Here is a 17,557-nt window from a genome sequence, read left to right as displayed (position 1 = left end):
TTCTTACTTGTAGATCTTGGAAACAAGATCACAGTTCCTTGCACGGTATACAACCGGCTAACACTTGCACAACTTGGAAGTTGGCACCTTTTGATCCTTCTTGAGTCTCCTTCTCTCCTACATAATATGTGTAGGGCTCTCCTCTTGGCCCTCGATTTTAGTATAGCTTTCTCAGCACTTACACCTTCTTTTATTCTCTTGAAACTTGATTTCAGCAGAGCTTCTGCAACACTTGCATCTTATCTTCTTCTCTTGGAACTTGATTTTACCAGAGCTTCCGTAGCACTTGATTTCAGTAGAGCTTTCGCAACACTTGCACCTTCTCTTCTCCTCTGGGATGCATGCAAAGTGATGCTTCCTTTACCTCTCCCACACCCAAGGAGAGCCTCCTCTTTTATAGGCTTTCAAGAGCTTCTCTTGTTGGAGAGATACTTGATTTGATCTTCATGCAAGATGTGGTTGTTCCAGGATCTACTCTAGAGTACTAATTTCGAGATGTCTCTGTGTGCGTTGTTCGGATGAAAAAATGTCCAACACAAAAGTTGTAGATCTCATTGTTTCCGATAACTTTGGTGGCCCATTTTTAGAGATCATATTTCTATCACGATATATTTTAAAAATGGATTCACGATGTCTTTTTTAAAAATAATAGCTTCTCAAACTGTACTCTTAACTTGTGGTCCATGAAACCACCTTAAAGAGAGTTCATTAAACTACCTTCAACATCAACCTTAAGATTGACTTCCACACAGAATCTTGTGTCTTTTAAGACCTTAGAAGGAGAAAATTACTTCTCTCCTCACTTCCAGAGGATCATTTTTCTTGTCTTTCTTAGGGAGAGAATTACCTCTCTTGTCTTTCTTAATGAAAGAAAAGACCTTAAACCTTGACTTGTAAGGGAGAGGATGACCCCAAATGAATGCAATGCTAATTACATACAAGTGAACATTCCCACGCATCCCCGAATGCACACATAAATACATATACAAAATGCTAATGCACTTCCTCTTCTTAGAGCTTAATCCATCTTCATTTATATGTAACTCCTTGGTTATTGTGTACACTCTTACACTTGGCAGACACTTCTGTCCTCCTTCATAACTTGTACTGCCTATACTAGATATCCCCGTCATAGTGCTCTGATCACCCCATTAAGTGATGCACTAGGAATATTGGTCTCTAAATGGTCTCATGGCCATGCTAGATCATCAACAACACTTAAAGAAAAGTGAGTCATTAAATTCTAGGTGTCCAGCTTTAGTTTATTCCCCATCCGGCAACTATTTTCAAACTCCTAAAATCCTCCATGTCTAGTTTGAGGTCCTCAATGACCGAGAAGTCATCTTACTCGACACTTAGAAAAATTATGAAAAATCCACAACCACTGCAAAAGTCAAAATTTGCATTCTCATCTTCCACAGTAATTTGCATCTTTCGCTTCCATGGAGCTTTAAATTCCACGTAAATTTTGCATCATTCTTCTCTTTTCTGGCATGTCTTGGACATTTAAATCCTGCCCTCAAGGTTTCTACTAGAAAATGTCATGCTACTATCCAAAGGCATAGGTGCTCATCTTTCATTAATAGGAATATGAAGTCAAAAAGGGCCTTATATAAGAAATTGATTAGGAATCCTTAAACTTGGATTAGTCCTTTTTCAATGGTCATCATTGCATACCTTTTTGTCATTTGGTCCCCCTACATTCCTAGGCTCCATCCACTTTTTGTAGTGACCCCACCTAAAAACAAGATGGGTCTTCCTTTCTTTTCACCCTAGTAAGGTGAAACCACCACTCTTTCAAAAGTGCCATATCAAGAAAGCAAATTTATTTTTCTCCCAAAGAATCATTTTTAAAATGTTTTCAAAAAAAAAAAGATTCATATTATAAGTTGAAATACTAATTTTCTATATACGTTTTTACATTAAAGACTCTCCAAATTAGTACATCTTCTAAGATAGTACCACCACTCCTCTAAAACTGCAACATCAACAAGTTGGAATTATTTTTATCCCTAAAATGACCTTTTAAATTTTTTTGCAAAAAGATACCTAATTATATTGCAAGTTGGAATACTCATTTTTTATACACTCTTTTGCATTAAAGACCCTCTAAATCTGCTTAAAATTTTTTATTATCCAAACATACAATACCTAGGATACTAGAAAGGTAGTTGCATACCCACTTTATACTCCACTATTTCTCCTAGCTACCACATCAATAAGGCAGACTAATTTTGGTTCCAAAAAGTGACACTTTCTCTCTCCTCTCAAAACATAGTCTTTTCCATATCTAGTGGTGCCTAATCATATTATATATCATCTAAGCATTTTTCATACTCTCTTTTGCCCTCTAATCCTTCCAAATCAAAATTATACTGTGAAAACTTAATTTACTCCATTTTCCCTCTTGCCTTGTATTTTTGAATGGAACTACCTATGGACATAAGCATGGAGGAGAATGCTTCGTTAAAATTACTTTTGAAACAAGTGGAGAAGGATAAGAATGCCGTAAAAGAAAAGTTGCACAGATGTAAGCAAACTCACATGAATTATAAGGAAAGAAAATGTTGATTACTACTAATGCTATCACTATCATTGAATGTTGAGCACAAAAAAGATGTGTGCAAGCATTAAGGTTTATCATTTTCTATTAAAAGACTATCTAAATCTACTATATTTCCTAAAAATATATCTTTTTTCTCATGAACTGTTTTTATGATACTAGAGGGTAAGGTGAGGGTTAGGAGATAGAGCTTCTAAAGGCATTCTTTAAAAAAAAGCATTTGTTGGAATTCTGAGAGAACCTCGGTATCAAGCTTTTTGACTTACTGCTTTAAATGAGGTTCTTATATATGTTCTTAATAGTTTATCCATGGTAGAAGTTTAAATAGTATGTGATATAGCTAGGGTTACTTGAAAAGGTTTTGAGACCATATACAGTATGATAGCAAATGTATTGGATTGCAAAAAAAAAACACATGATTTTGCCTCATCCATTTCAACTAAGAGTTGTAATATGAGCACGAAATATATCCATTGCTAATTCAATGGGAGAATAATTTTTTTGTCATTGACAAAAATAGAAGTGAAGGAAACTAAAGTTGGAAATATTTCTTATGACTATAGTAACCTCATCAATATTTTTATTGCAGGTCATATTCAATCTCTTCAAGTCATAGGGTACCACAATGTTTTAAAGAAGCTAAAGTTGGGAATATTTCTTATGACTATGATAACTTCATCAATATTTTTATTGACTTGGTTACAATGTGCCATGGTTTTTTCTACAAGGTACAATACTTGGAAAGGCATTGACTTGTTCTAATAATATAACATTATGGATTCAAAATAGTCTACTTCCTTCTGCTAAGTTTATACCAACTATAGTTGCTAGGCTTTATTTTAATCTTGGAGTTTGCTATCAAGTTTGTCAATGAAAAATTTTAAGGGGACATAATTTGGAGAGGGTAGATCTTACATTGATGAGCTGACTTGTCAATGAAAAATTTTAAGGGGACATAAGTTGGAGAGGGTAGTTCTTACATTGATGAGCTGGGCCATGGCCTATTGTACAAAATATTGCACGCTTGTGTGACCATTTACTATGCAATTGTAAAAGAAAACTTGATGGCATCAATAGCTAAAGTGACTAAGGCAATCCATAATGTTCTTTTTTGGATCTTCCAACGTACTTTATATCTGGATATAATTTCCAAGCAAACAAGTGGCGAGAAACTTTTTATGGAAGAAGTCAAATAATACAACATTGATTGGTACTTGGGCAAGTAATCCCAAGAATCTAAAGGATATATTCAATTGTGATACTAAAGCATCAACATCATTGCCTTGTTCTTTTTGCATAAAAATAAACAATTCTTCTAAGCTTGTTGATAATTTTACATGGAAGGAAGGAGCAATGGCATATAATAGAAAGGTACCACCAAAAAGATCATGTCATGATGAGAATTGGAAAATCAAATTTCCAATTAACATTAAGAAGTTGCATATCAATTATGTATACATAATGAAGTCTTTCTCTAGACATTGTCAAGTGTTTTTTTGAAAACTGAAAACCCCTAGTCCAACCGTAATATGGTTTGGTTTTTGTTAGCTTAAATGTTTGCGTGACAGTTTGCTTTGTCATTTTGTAATTGGATTTTCTGTGTTTGTTTAACTTAGGATTTGTTTTTGTCATTTTTTTAAGTTTGTCGAGTGTGAAAACTTAATAGCCTTGGTTGAGATTGGTATTTTTTTGGATAGGTTGAAGTTGGAATTTGTTAGTATAGATGTCGATCATTTTGGAACAAGGTTTGTTTTCTTGTTGAGACTCTTGCACATTACGGGGACTATGGGTTCACGAGCACTTAATGTTGCACTTGCTAATGCACTACACTTGAGGCTCGTCTCCTATTCTTATCAAAGACAATCCATGCCATGGGTTGGGATGAAGCACATTTTGTACCATTGTTGAGCATTTGCATGGCATGAGGCCCGCTCTAGCTATATGCAATAAATCCTAGATGCACGCGCACATGAGAGAGCACCTTCATTGAACACACACATTTCTTGCATGCACGCCATTTCGGATACTTATCACAAAGTTAGGAACCTCTAGATGAGTGGGTAAGGTGGTTGGATGAGTCACAGGGTTGTGAAGAACAACGCCAATTATGACATGGGTTGTTTTTATTTGGTCAACATCTTGAGGACTATCATTTCTAGAGCAACGGTGAGATTTTGGATGGATGGAGTGCAGTATGATATGTTTTCTTACTGAGAGTTGAGAGGTGAGGCTAAGGATTTAAATAATCAAGGAACTTTGTTTGCACTATGCATGACGCATGAGCACATGTAGATAGACTAGGCACAATTTCTTCAAGTGCATCCATATTTTTTAGAGTGAGCATTGTATGAATGGAAGCATATCATGGATTCGACCAAATGCATGCTTTCTCAAATCAAGAGTGGATGAGCACGAAATTTTATTTAAAAGCATATTCTTGCTATAGGGCACATTGCATAAACAAAAAAGCAGGTACTTATGAAGAGAAGCATCAAGAGAGGGAGTTCATGAGAGTCAAAACTTTAGATCTTGGAGGAGATTTTTTTAATTTAAGATGGGATAGGTGTCTATGGTCATCACTTTGAAATTCAAAGTGAGATTATGGAGCATTAAAGTTCCACAACTCATCACATTCCTAATTTACATGAAGGTATGAGAAAAGGGGGGGGGGGGGCGGGCGGGGGCGCGCGCTATGAGAGGACGATGAGGCGTGCTCTCGGTTTAGATCATGTCAACAATGTGATAGAGTTAATTGTCTTCGAGCTCTAGCCAGGGTGGTCCTCAAGGATGAACTTTGTGGGGAAGATCATGAGGTGGCAGCAAGTTTGAGTTTCTGGAGTTCAGTGTATTATGTGATCTTCGCAAGCCTATTATGCCAAGAGAAGTTGCCGTTTGATTTCATGGAGTTCATTGATAATGTCTTGTGGCCATCATGGATCATTGGGAGATCAGAGAATGCTTGGTGTCGATGGAGAGAGAAGATGGGGAATGCAATAGCCGGAATCATGTACTTCTGAGGAGCTCTCGATAGTATTCGGTAGCCATCATGAAAGCACAGACGGTTGTCTAGATTCCATTATGCCATGATCACTCAAGGCGGTAATGGCGCCAATAGGCATAGACTTGAAGGCGGCTACCTCAAACTAGTTATTCAAGAAGGTTGGCAGAACGGTCAGTTGACCGGCTGGCATAGATGTTGAAGATGATCAACGTTTTGAAGTTCGTGTGTCTGGGATTGTTTTTTGGTCAACAATGGTAGCAGAGAGGGCAATGCTTATTGAATGCAGATTGTAGCGAGGGTGGATAAGAAGATAGCTGTATGGAGCTGCGCCGTGAGGAGTCGTGAAAGAAGACGAGCATGCAATCATCATTGCAAGGACGGCGCTGGGTGATCGACCGCCGACGTCAAGTTGAGTTATTGTTGAGGACGTGGTGGCGGATCGAATGCAGCAGGTGGTGAGGGTGTAAGAGGCATTGATGGTCGCAGGTGGCATGCGCGTCAGCAGTAGTAAGAGGGGAGACGAAGATGAAAACAAGGTGGAAACAAATGGCATTTTGACAATTATGACGGCATTCTGATCAACAATTACAAAGCAAAGGTGACGGCATATTCTGTGAAAGCAAGACTGGAGGAGACGACGTTCAAGAAATGAGGGCAGAATACATGGCATATTCGGTAGGACAAATGACAATGTGAAGATGGACGTCGTTGATGATCAGATAGGTGGCGACAATATCGTTGTGAGGATGACGATGACGTTGATAATGTTGGATATGATTGGCATATACCAAATCACGGAAAGAATCTTCCAAACGCAATGAGGCGGCATTATCAAAAACTCAGTGCTAGTTAAAAAGGCTTAAGCTTTAAAAGCTTTAAAAGTATTGCCTTATCGTTATTTTACCTTATGAGAAGAGAAAACGTGTATAAAAAGCTTAAGGCTTTTTTAAAAAGCAAAAAGCCTAATGTGTGTGAGGCTAGAATGAAAAACTATATAAGGATGAGGAAGAGAAGAGCAAGGGGCCTTCCCCCTCAATTCCAATTATACCTTGTGAGAGAGGTGAGGGGAGGGTCGCATGCGAGAGTATACTCTTCACAAGCTAACTTTGAAAGTCAGAGAATTTGGATGTGGAAGCGCCAAGTGACGGCCCAAGGTTATCAAAGTATGAAGTTTCTATGATATTGGATTTTTCTGTTGGCTATGGTTGCATTGTTGTCATTTAGCGTTCGTAGATGAAGAAGAGAAGAAAAGAGGCCAAATTTGGAGTAATCTTGCTAGAATATTAAGGGAGATTTATGATTATCAAGAATTTGAAGTGTGCATAAGAGATGAAGTGTTGCAATCAACTATGATATTGCTTGCAAATTAATGCAATTCACGATGCAAGTTTTGGATCTCCTCTTGTTGCTCTTGGCTACATCACTTCTTGACAATGGTTATTGAGTTGCTTGAGAGGTTGAAAAGAATAATTGTCCCAAGGTTTGAAGAGAAGAAAATGCTTCCATTGATCAAAAGAAGAGATTAAAGGCTAGTCACCATAGAAGCTTGGAAGAAGCTTGCATGAAACAAGAGAAAGAAAGCCTTTCCAAAAAGAACTAAAGTTTAAACCATGACTAACTCTTGAAATCTTTTCTTTTACCAAAATACATTCCAAAATGGCCTTTTGTCTTGATGATTGCTTGGTAGTTTGTCTAGCTTGCCTGCAACTTTGTCTCCATGTCTTGAAATAGCCTTCAACTAAGATGTCTTCTTCACATGAAGGATCGTTGGTCATTACATCACTCTCCTTCATTGCACGGGGCCCTTACTACATATTGTGTGCTCCTTAGTTGCATCTACACTAGCCTTGGGCCAATCAATCTTGTCATGGAGCCTATTGATGTTGTCATTAATGTTGCCCTCGTTATTATTTTTTCCACCTTCATTATTTGTAGAAGTGTCACCCTCATTGTTCTCTAGTGGTCACCTTTACATCATCGATTACTTTTTTCTCTTTAGAATGGTCTTCTTGCTAGCGAGCTCATTCGAAAGTCTCCAAGGCCGATTTTGAGAGGGTCTTCAAGTCTTTGGATGGATGACGGGGGGAAGAATTGTGAGATGACGACATTGTGTTGCACCAACACTTTGCACAAAAATCAAAACCTTTGTAAATCCTTCAGCTATAATGATCATATGAATCTTTGAAATTCCTTCTAACATAATAGGTTTCTTGTGCAGGGAAGCGCATTTTACCAGGCTTGGTTTAACATGTTTTACATATTGAAAGTGTTGTTTGGGAAGACCAGAGTATGCTCCAGCATTACATTCCTCTCCCATAGTTTGTCAACCTGAGCTAAAGTAGTTGCAGAAAGCTCTAATCTTCAGAGTATAGCATTAGCCACATAAGAATCTGCATATTGTGGGATTTCTGTTAACCTTTAGCGCTCCTCTCTTAGCATATTCTGCTCCTGCAAAGACCTTTCTCTTACTATTCTTTCACAATCAGGCAATATGATGCTCCTGTTCCCGAATCCTATTGTTCCACTGTTAATACTTCTTTGCTGGCCCCCAGTCTGTGGCCACATTTCCAGCAAAGTGCTCCTTCAATCCAACTTTCTTTTCCCAAAGCTCTATTCTTTTATGAATACCCAAAATCATAAAACTACTGATATAACGAACTTGCAGTCAATCTGTGATCTCTTAAATCATGCCAATCTTTCGACTGTTGCTGGACTATAGAACGGATTTCATAGATGCCAGTAGAAGGTGGAGGAAAAAGTATTGTACTGACCAAAGGAGGGAAGCAAAATTATGAGCTATGTGCCTGCATAGAAGAAGCTGAGGCAGAAAGCTAGAATAACAAAAATCGTTGGACTCTTTCGTTATGGCCGTCAGAAGAATGCAAGGGAGAATATGATACTTTTGAAGGTTGTTGTACTCAGCTCCTGTTACTGATAAGCAGACTACGATGCCATATTGATTCTAATTGTTAAGGACGATCCGATACTTCTTCGTCAATCTTGAATGATGATCCCAATCTTCCTTCCTGATCACAATCTCCTCAGGTCTCTTCCGTTCGTAATCTTTCCTCCTTTCTTCATCTGGATTCTTCTCTCCAGCATTCGATCCGCCATCTTCCTTCACGACAGTTAGCTTCGCTGGCCCTTCTTCTCTTCCATCGTTCGCTTGCCTTATGTCACTACAGCTTTAGACTCCTACAATGCTTCCTCACGGTTGGACAACAGGACTTCGCATTCATCGGAGTTCATCGATGCTTTATCATGGCCTCCCATTCCTTTCTAGCTCATTGAATTCCTTTTTTTTTACTGAGAGGAGTCCCAAGATCTCTTATCATCCCAACATTTCTGCATTCCGTGCCTTCCCTTCTCCTTTGCAATAAATGTCTTCGTTTTCTTCTTCCCCATTTGCAGAGAACTTCTTCGATCCCAATTCGTGGTGAGATTTCCTTCGTATCCTGCGATACCTCTGTTCTGTGTGTGTATCCCCCTTCTTCCTGTCCATCCCGCACTCTCGCCTCCCCTGTTTCCTCCTCGTTCCTCTATTTCACAATAATTCCCTCCTCCTCAATCACCAAAGATGACAAAAAAGCTGGAGAAGCCGATCTAAAGCAAGGCAGGATGGCAGGGAGCTGATCTACAGCGCCTCAATCAGACGAAGGAAGCGCATAAAAGGCAAACCCATTGATGCAAAACAAAGATGCGACCTGTAATACTCCTTCCTGACGATTCGATTCAGAGAAGATAACAGTAAAAAAAAACAAGCCGGCTAGATTGGATTGTACCCATCCCTCAAACACCACCATCATTCCCCCTTTTAGCCGCAGAGTACCCTCCTCTATTTTCTTTTTCTGTTTCAGTCCTCGTCTCCTTTTTTCGGGCTCTCCTTTTTTTGCTTTTCCCTCCCTCTTTAGCTTTTGAAAATCCCCTCTTTAGCCTCCTTCTTTTGTGTTTTCTTTTTCCCTTTTGTTTCTCCTCAAATTAGCTTCCCTCCCAGAACCAGAAAAGCACCAAGGAAAAGTAGCCCCAAAGTAGCCACGGGCTGTAATGCCAAAGAACCTCAATCGAAAGTGCTCCCACTCGGAAGAAAACATCCCATGACCATGAAAGAGACATTTGAAATCGAAACTGCCTTCAAATCTAGTCGTTCAGGTGTTGCAATCACAATTTCAGCATCACATGAGCTTAACCCTTCAATTTGATGCAGAACAAAAGTCTGTGTGTGTAAGCATATTGAATGCATGCCAAAGGTTAGCTTTAAGAGTTTACAAACTTTTCTGATCTGTAAAGTCCGCTCAACTGAGTACACGAGCAATAGTGCTAATGGATTTTGGCAAGCAGTGGTTCCATGCTCAAGGGCAACACATGAGCCTCATGTTCATCTGAAAATTCACTGGTCTTCTTAAACTCCCTTGTCGATACCATTTGCATCTTCAGCATAAGCAAACAACTTGTGAAGCTCAGAAAAACCATACTCATTGCAGATCTAGAACCCATTCTCCTTCTAATTTGTTTATACCAAATATCAGATTCAATCCCAAACAGCGCTTGTCTCTTCTGTAAAATTGAACATGAACCAACTGAAAGCAAAATGTTCAAGCAAAGCAAAGCACAACGTCTACGTCTAAGTATGTACAAAGTAACAAATCTCACGCACAGCTTTTGGGTGGTTTTCACACCTCGAATGCGCAGCAATACGACATCCACCCCCTCTAATCCTGCGCATCCTCCGGATGGGCCAACTACCCATGATCATTATCATCAAGATCCACAAATAGATCAATCTCTTCATTATGCATTTCCGGTAGATCAACAAGATTATCTGTCATATCATCTGTCTCTTCCATTGGAGTTTCTTGTCGTTGCTCTTCTCTTGAAAATTCTTCCAATGCATAATCCTCGTCATCTCTTTTCTTGAAAATCTTGATTCTTTTTCCAGCAATAGGCACTCTAAGCACTGTCCCATCCAATTCAGTCAGCTCATATGTTGCATTATCAAAGACATGTCTGACTATATACGGCCCAAACCATCTTTTCACCATCTTCCAAAGTGCAGTATGCTGATTTTCAAGGCTGCTATCAAAGACCAATACCCAATCTCCCTCTTCTATTGCTCTAGGCCGCAAGCGATGCCTGCTGTCAAACCTGTCCTTATTCCTTAGTCTAGCAACCTTCAACCTGTCAATAGCTAACTGAATATCCTCAGGTCTCCTCTCCAACTGTCGAATCTGAAGAGCTAAGAGCTCTTCTCTTGTCAAATCCTCCTGCCAAGGTAAAACTGACCAAGTCAAAGCACAAGTCTTAATCAGCATAATAGGTTTCTCACCATACATCAACTCTGCAGGCATATATCCTGTGGTAACACTATGAGTCGTACGATCAGCCCACAAAGCAAATGGTAGAAGTCTCGGCCATTCTCCAATCCGTCCTCTGCATGCTTTGGCTAATGCTTTCACTATCGGCGGATGCCCTCTTTCACTCTTTCCATTTCCCTCTGGATTATATGCTGTGGTTAGAGCCAACTTGATTCCTAGCTGAGAGAAAAACTCCCTAGCTTCATCTGCATCCAATTCACCATGATCCGCAGTGATCTTACCCACACAACCATACCTGCAGAAAATTTCCTCCAATAAGAACTTACACACTGCACTAGTGGTCTTCGTTCTCAAAGATCTGCCCTCAACATGATTGGTAAGATCCTCTCTAGCCAAAACAATGTATCTCATCTGCCATAGACCCATAGGCATGGTAACCAAATCAACTACCCACTTATAATGAATGCATAGCGGATAGGTCAGATGAAGCTCATCTCTATGATGCACTACTGAATACATCTGGCAGTCTCTGCAAGTCTCAACAAAGTGAGAAACATCTCTATACATGCCTTTCCACCAATATTTCTCCTTGATTTTCTCATAAGTAGCCCATACTCCTCTATGACCAGCCCAAGGGCTCTCATGAAACTCCCTCATCACCTGTAACTGTGTCTCTCTATCACAGACAACCCACAAAGGTAATCCGCCTCTTTTCTTTGGATGCTTCCAAAGAAATCCGTCCTTGAGAAAGTAACCATAGGCTTTCCTTCTGATCTTCTTGAACTCTTCATCTGTCCATTCATCTCTTTTGTTTAGTGTACTAAGGTACCTGCCAATCTGCAACCAATCTCCAACATAGAGTTCTTCTATGAAAGCCACAATATCATAGACATGACAAACATGATCAACCATAGTGGCTGAAATTTCTGCATCATCCTCTTCTGCAAGTAGAGTCTCCTCATCATCATATCTGGCTCTAGACAACATATCTGCCACCACTGAATTATCCTTCCCTGCTATGTGTTTAAATTCCGGATTTAATGACTTGATGTATGCAATCCATCTCAACATGGCTATATTCGGAGTAGAGCAACTCGTAATCATACCAATCAATGGTAAGCAATCTGTCTCTACCACAACTGAAGCTCCAATAAAGTACTCGTCACATTTGAGAGCCGTGACAATCCCTAATAACTCCCTCTTAATTTGCGGATATCTCCTCTATCTCTCGTTTAGGACTTTTGCCCCAAACTGAATAGCATACCTATTTCCATCTACATCATCTTGACCCACAGCCCAACCTATGCCAATTGGACTAGTGTCAACTGTCAATACAATAGGCCTTTCACAATTATAATCCACTTTCCTAAGAGTAGGAGCATTCTGCAATAACTTCTTCAATTTCCGCATGGCTCTAGTGTGACTCTCATCCCAATAAAATTTATGCCCCTTTCGAAGCAGCTGATACAAACAATCTGCTATGTGTGCAAAATGAGGTATCCAAATCATATAAAACACACAAGCACCAATGAATCTCCGTACCTCTGAAGTGGTAGAACAATACTCCGCAATCTTGCCTATAGCATTCACCTTATCAGGTGAAGGTTTCCTACCATAATGTCCACACATATGTCCAACAATGACAACCTCATTCACTCCAAAAATAGATTTTTGCCCTGAAAGTGTCAAGTTTACTTCTTCTAACCTGGCCAAAATCTTCTCACATGCTGAAATATGATCAGCCACAAAGTATCTGCATCCCTGCTCATTTAGACTCTCGTTCTTCTCCTCTTCTGCACACCCCTTAATGGGCACATCATCCAAGAAAGGCATAGTAAGCTGAGGTATGTAATCACGAAGGACCTTATGCATGGCATTCATCATATGCGCAACAGAATTAGTGGCACCTTGAGGTAAGGTACACATCCTGACAAGCCCAATAGGAGTTCTCATGGTGGTTATGTCCCTGCTTTCCAAAGCCAGCTAAAACTGATCATATCCTGAATACAAATCACCCAAAGAATAGATGGCACGTCCAACAAATGCCTCTGCAAACTCATCCACAACTGGACCTATACCAACATTCCTGATAGTAACTCTGTTCACTGGCTGCATGTCCTGAATAAATCGAAGAGTGCCATTCTTCTTTGAAACTGTAAACCACCTGTTTGAGTATGGTGCAGATGAAGGCTCAAGGATTCCCATCCTGATTTTCTCATTCAATAAATCAATCAGCTTTGGCAAGTGTGCTTTAGGCACTGGAATAGGTCGAAGATTCCATGGGATATGAGGAATAGTAAGAATGACCATAGGAGCAACAATATCAGGATTCACACATCCAATCTCATGTGGGAAAAAAGCAAATCCCCTTCCATGACGCTTAAGCATCTCCTGAAAGCATAGCTTCTCTATGGGTAACAAGAAATCACCATTTCCAATTTTCAATTCAGCAAGAGTCTCTGCTGAAAATTTATGACCAATATGCTCCGGATTCCTCAAAATTTGCTGTTTAGCAGCCCTCTCTATATGCTGATCACTGTCAGGTGGAAGCGGTACAGCAACCGGCTTCACCTTCTTATCCACAGTTTTGTATTTCGTGTCAACCCTGGCTTCATTATGCTCTTTTGCATTACATAAACCTTGCTTTAAATCAACAATTCTGCACTCCAATGGCTGAATATTCTCAGCCCTCTGCTCTATGGACTGCATAGGAACAACCCCAAACTCTGAATGCTGAAATATTTCAGCAATAAACTCTGTTGGCTAAAAGTTTTCAGCCCTCTGTCTCTCTGAAAGCTGTTCATAACCAGCTAGAAACTCTGTTTGCTGAATTTCTTCAGCACTTAACACTCTTTGCTGAGTTACCTCAGCCTCTGACTCAATCTGTGACATAAAATCTGCAATTTCATGAAACATGTCCAGGGACTGCACTAATACATTACCGTGACAATTCAGCATATCAGTTTTCAGCATATCTCCCATCTCTGTCATCGTATCTGCACAAATCACACTGTCATACATCCCATCTATGTGCTCATCATCCTCCAAAATTCTTGCATTTTTCAAAATTTTCTCCTTCCTGCATATATACTGCCTGGCAGCTCTAGGCAACCTAGAAGTCTTCTGATAACTCATTGAACTGTTTGCTGAAATCCCAACATAACCGGAGGAGAAAACACTGCTGCCAGGAGGCGAGAACTCCAATCTCCTCTCCTCTGTACCACCGTCGTCTCGCAAAACGGCGGTACCTAATGAAAACCCGAATCCCTCAGATTGGGCAAAGGTGCATCTCTGAGAGTATCTCTGTTTCTAACATGGTTCACACATACAGTCATAAACTGAACTGCTCTCATACCATCTTTACTGCGAATCCGTGCATAAGCAGATCCATCATCCATGACCTTTGTTTCCATGCGCATCTCTATAATGAATGGCTGACCAAGAATTATGGGATAAGAGCATGAATCCTGCACAAAGAAATGAAAATCCTCCTCTACATCACCAATAGAAACCCTGACACTAGGACAAGCAGCATATAAATCACCTGCAGTGTTATTGGCGGCTCTCATACGCCACCCATGCTCTACATCCATAGGCCATCTGTTACTCTCATAAACTCCATGAACTATGAGATTAATCTCTGAACCATGATCAACCAATGCAACATAAGGCACCTGTTTCTCTCCAATCTTTACCATCGTCTCTGTAGTTGCCCTAGCCCAATGGCTCCGCGAAAAGTGACTACGCGGTATCATGACAGGCTCATCAATTTCAGCATAATGCATAGGCTGAACCCTCTTCTCTACCTGCGAAAAAATAGAAGCATTATCAACCATAACCTCATCCTCATCCTCATCCAACTCTCCAATCAAAACTCCCTGTGTATCAGTGGTAGACAATACATGTCTTTTCCTCTTCAAGACCTCCTGAAACTGATCCTGAAACTCTCTTTTTGAAATGCCCAAAATCTCAGAAATAGTGAAAGTCACCTCACTGCCAAGTATCTTATCATTAAAGATTTTCTTCATGTCTGTAGATGTCTCAATATCGGACATCAATCTGAATCCTGGTTGCTTTCTCTCTCTAGGCTCTTGCCTCTTTTCTCTCTTTTGAGCATCTTCCATTTGTCGATCTGGTCCTGATCGTGAAGACGGTCCTACAGTAGGTGGAGTAACAAACTCACCCCCTCTAGTCTTCTTAGCTGCACTTGGATTTTCTTCATCTCTCTTATGCTTCTCCTCAACAAGTACATCTGCACCATGAGACTTAGCCAAATAAGCATAAATAGAATACCTGTCAACAAGCGAGTCCCAACCTGTCTCTGATCTGATGCTAGAGCCTGCACTAGTCAAAACAATTTGCTGAATTTTCCCCTTGTTTGCAGTCTCCATAGCATAAGTCCATAGCACGAACTGAGTCTCTGATCCCTTCTCAATCTGTACTCCATATGCAGAAGCATCACCTCTAGCTGTCACATAAGAAGTATGCGCAGCCATGTCCTCCACTAACTTCTTCATTCCACCTTTACCAAAGTTGGTAGCAAGTGGAGCTCTTGTCTCAGTCAACCAAATCTTACCATCTTGTCCCCAATATACCACATTCTGCCTCCTTGCATCCTGGAAAGAATCACAATCCCTGCAATGCTGATGGTCCATACTATCACACCAAATACATCTCCGATCTCTCCTAGGTGCACTAGGAGCACTCCTAGGTGCAGTAGGAGCACTAGAAGAAGTAGTAGGCACAGTTGAAGCAAACTGCTCCTTCAACTTTCCCACCAACTCCGCTTTGACTGACTCCAGTGTCAAATCTGTGATGCCTTTGATTATGTCATCAAGAGCGGTAGGCACCGATGGAGCGGATGGTTTTGGAGCAAAAGGTGTAGGCATCGGTCGTGGAACAGGAGGAATAGGTGGAGTAGAAACAGTAGGCACTGGCATAGGCCAAGAAACTGGCTGAGGAGGAGAAGAAATAACAGGGATAGAAGTAGGCATAGGAGCTGATGATGGTGTAGGTGTCATGGAACCATTCTGTAGGCGAGTTTTCCATATCCTCCTCTTGGTCAAAGTCGAGACTGCATCCTGAGCATCCTGCCAATCAGTTTTAAGACCCATAGGCTTCGTGCGATCCTCAAGAAGCTCACCCAATTCTTCTTGAAGAGCAGGATCTGCAGCTTGCAAGAAAAGCTCAACTTTTTCAACATCCAATGCTCTTTGTTCAATGGCATCAAGCTGACTATACCTCTCTTCGAATTCTCGAATCAACTCCGAAGCAGCGAGACCTTTGTTTGGCATGTAGACCCACTCTCGGAATGACCGCCGAGTAGCCATACCAAAGTCCTCAAGGAAGTATTCTTCTTTCAAGGCCTTCTTAAAATCTTGCCAATGTGTATTTTAAATAAAAAGATCAGTCACTTTTGTCCTCAAAGCAGGTGTGACAAGACGAAGGAAGTACTTACTCATAAGTCCAGCAGGAACTCCAAAAAACCCCATCTTGATCTCATATGTCTTCAAATATGCTGAAACATTACGCCCGTCAAATAGCTTCTTCTCATTTTCAACTGCTTCAATAGCTTTAGTCACACTGTTTGCATTCTCCTGCTCTGAATAGAGTTGCCTTTGCTGAGACAACTGCTGTTGATGCAATTGTTGTTGCTGCTGCATATACAATTGTGTTTGCTGATTTTGGAGCTGCATATACATGGACATATTCTGCAAAATCTGCTTTAGATCCTCCGTTGAAGTACTTGACGCAGCAGTCATTGATGGAGCTGAAGTAGACGCAGCTGGAATTGTAGAAGAAGCTCAAATAGAGGCTGAAGTATCTCCCATCCTGAAATTTCTGTGACACTTTCACGTCGGGTTCACCAAAGATGTCAAAGGGTTTGTGAAAGCAAAGTCGCAACCACAGAGGTCCTTGATTATTTACAAGATAGAAGATCAAACATGTGAATAAGCGAAAGCGAAGTAACAATTGTATTACTATCAAGATGTTTACAAAATTCAAGATGAATTCCAATCTGATTAGTCCACTGGCTCTAGATCACCCGTTTTAATTCTGTAGCATTTGTAAATCCTTCAGCTATAATGATCATATGAATCTTTGAAATTCCTTCTTACATAATAGGTTTCTTGTGCAGGGAAGCGCATTTTACCAGGCTTGATTTAACATGTTTTACATATTGAAAGTGTTGTTTGGGAAGATCAGAGTATGCTCCAGCATTACATTCCTCTCCCATAGTTTGTTAACCTGAGCTAAAGTAGTTGCACAAAGCTCTAATCTTCAGAGTATAGCATTAGCCACAGAAGAATCTGCATATTGTGGGATTTCTGTTAACCTTTAGCGCTCCTCTCTTAGCATATTCTGCTCCTGCAAAGACCTTTCTCTTACTATTCTTTCACAATCAAGCAATATGATGCTCCTGTTCCCGGATCCTATTGTTCCACTGTTAATACTTCTTTGCTGGCCCCCAGTCTATGGCCACATTTCCAGCAAAGTGTTCCTTCAATCCAACTTTCTTTTCCCAAAGTTCTATTCTTTTATGAACACCCAAAGTCATAAAACTACTGATATAACGAACTTGCAGTCAATCTGTGATCTCTTAAATCATGCCAATCTTTCGACCGTTGCTGGACTATAGAACGGATTTCATAGATGCCAGTAGAAGGTGGAGGAAAAAGT

Source organism: Lygodium microphyllum, chromosome 27 (genome assembly GCF_053477565.2).
Source record: "Lygodium microphyllum isolate KBCC chromosome 27, Lygodium_microphyllum_v1.1.10, whole genome shotgun sequence".
In the NCBI taxonomy this organism is placed as follows: Eukaryota; Viridiplantae; Streptophyta; class Polypodiopsida; order Schizaeales; family Lygodiaceae; genus Lygodium; species Lygodium microphyllum.
This window is presented reverse-complemented; position numbering follows the sequence as displayed.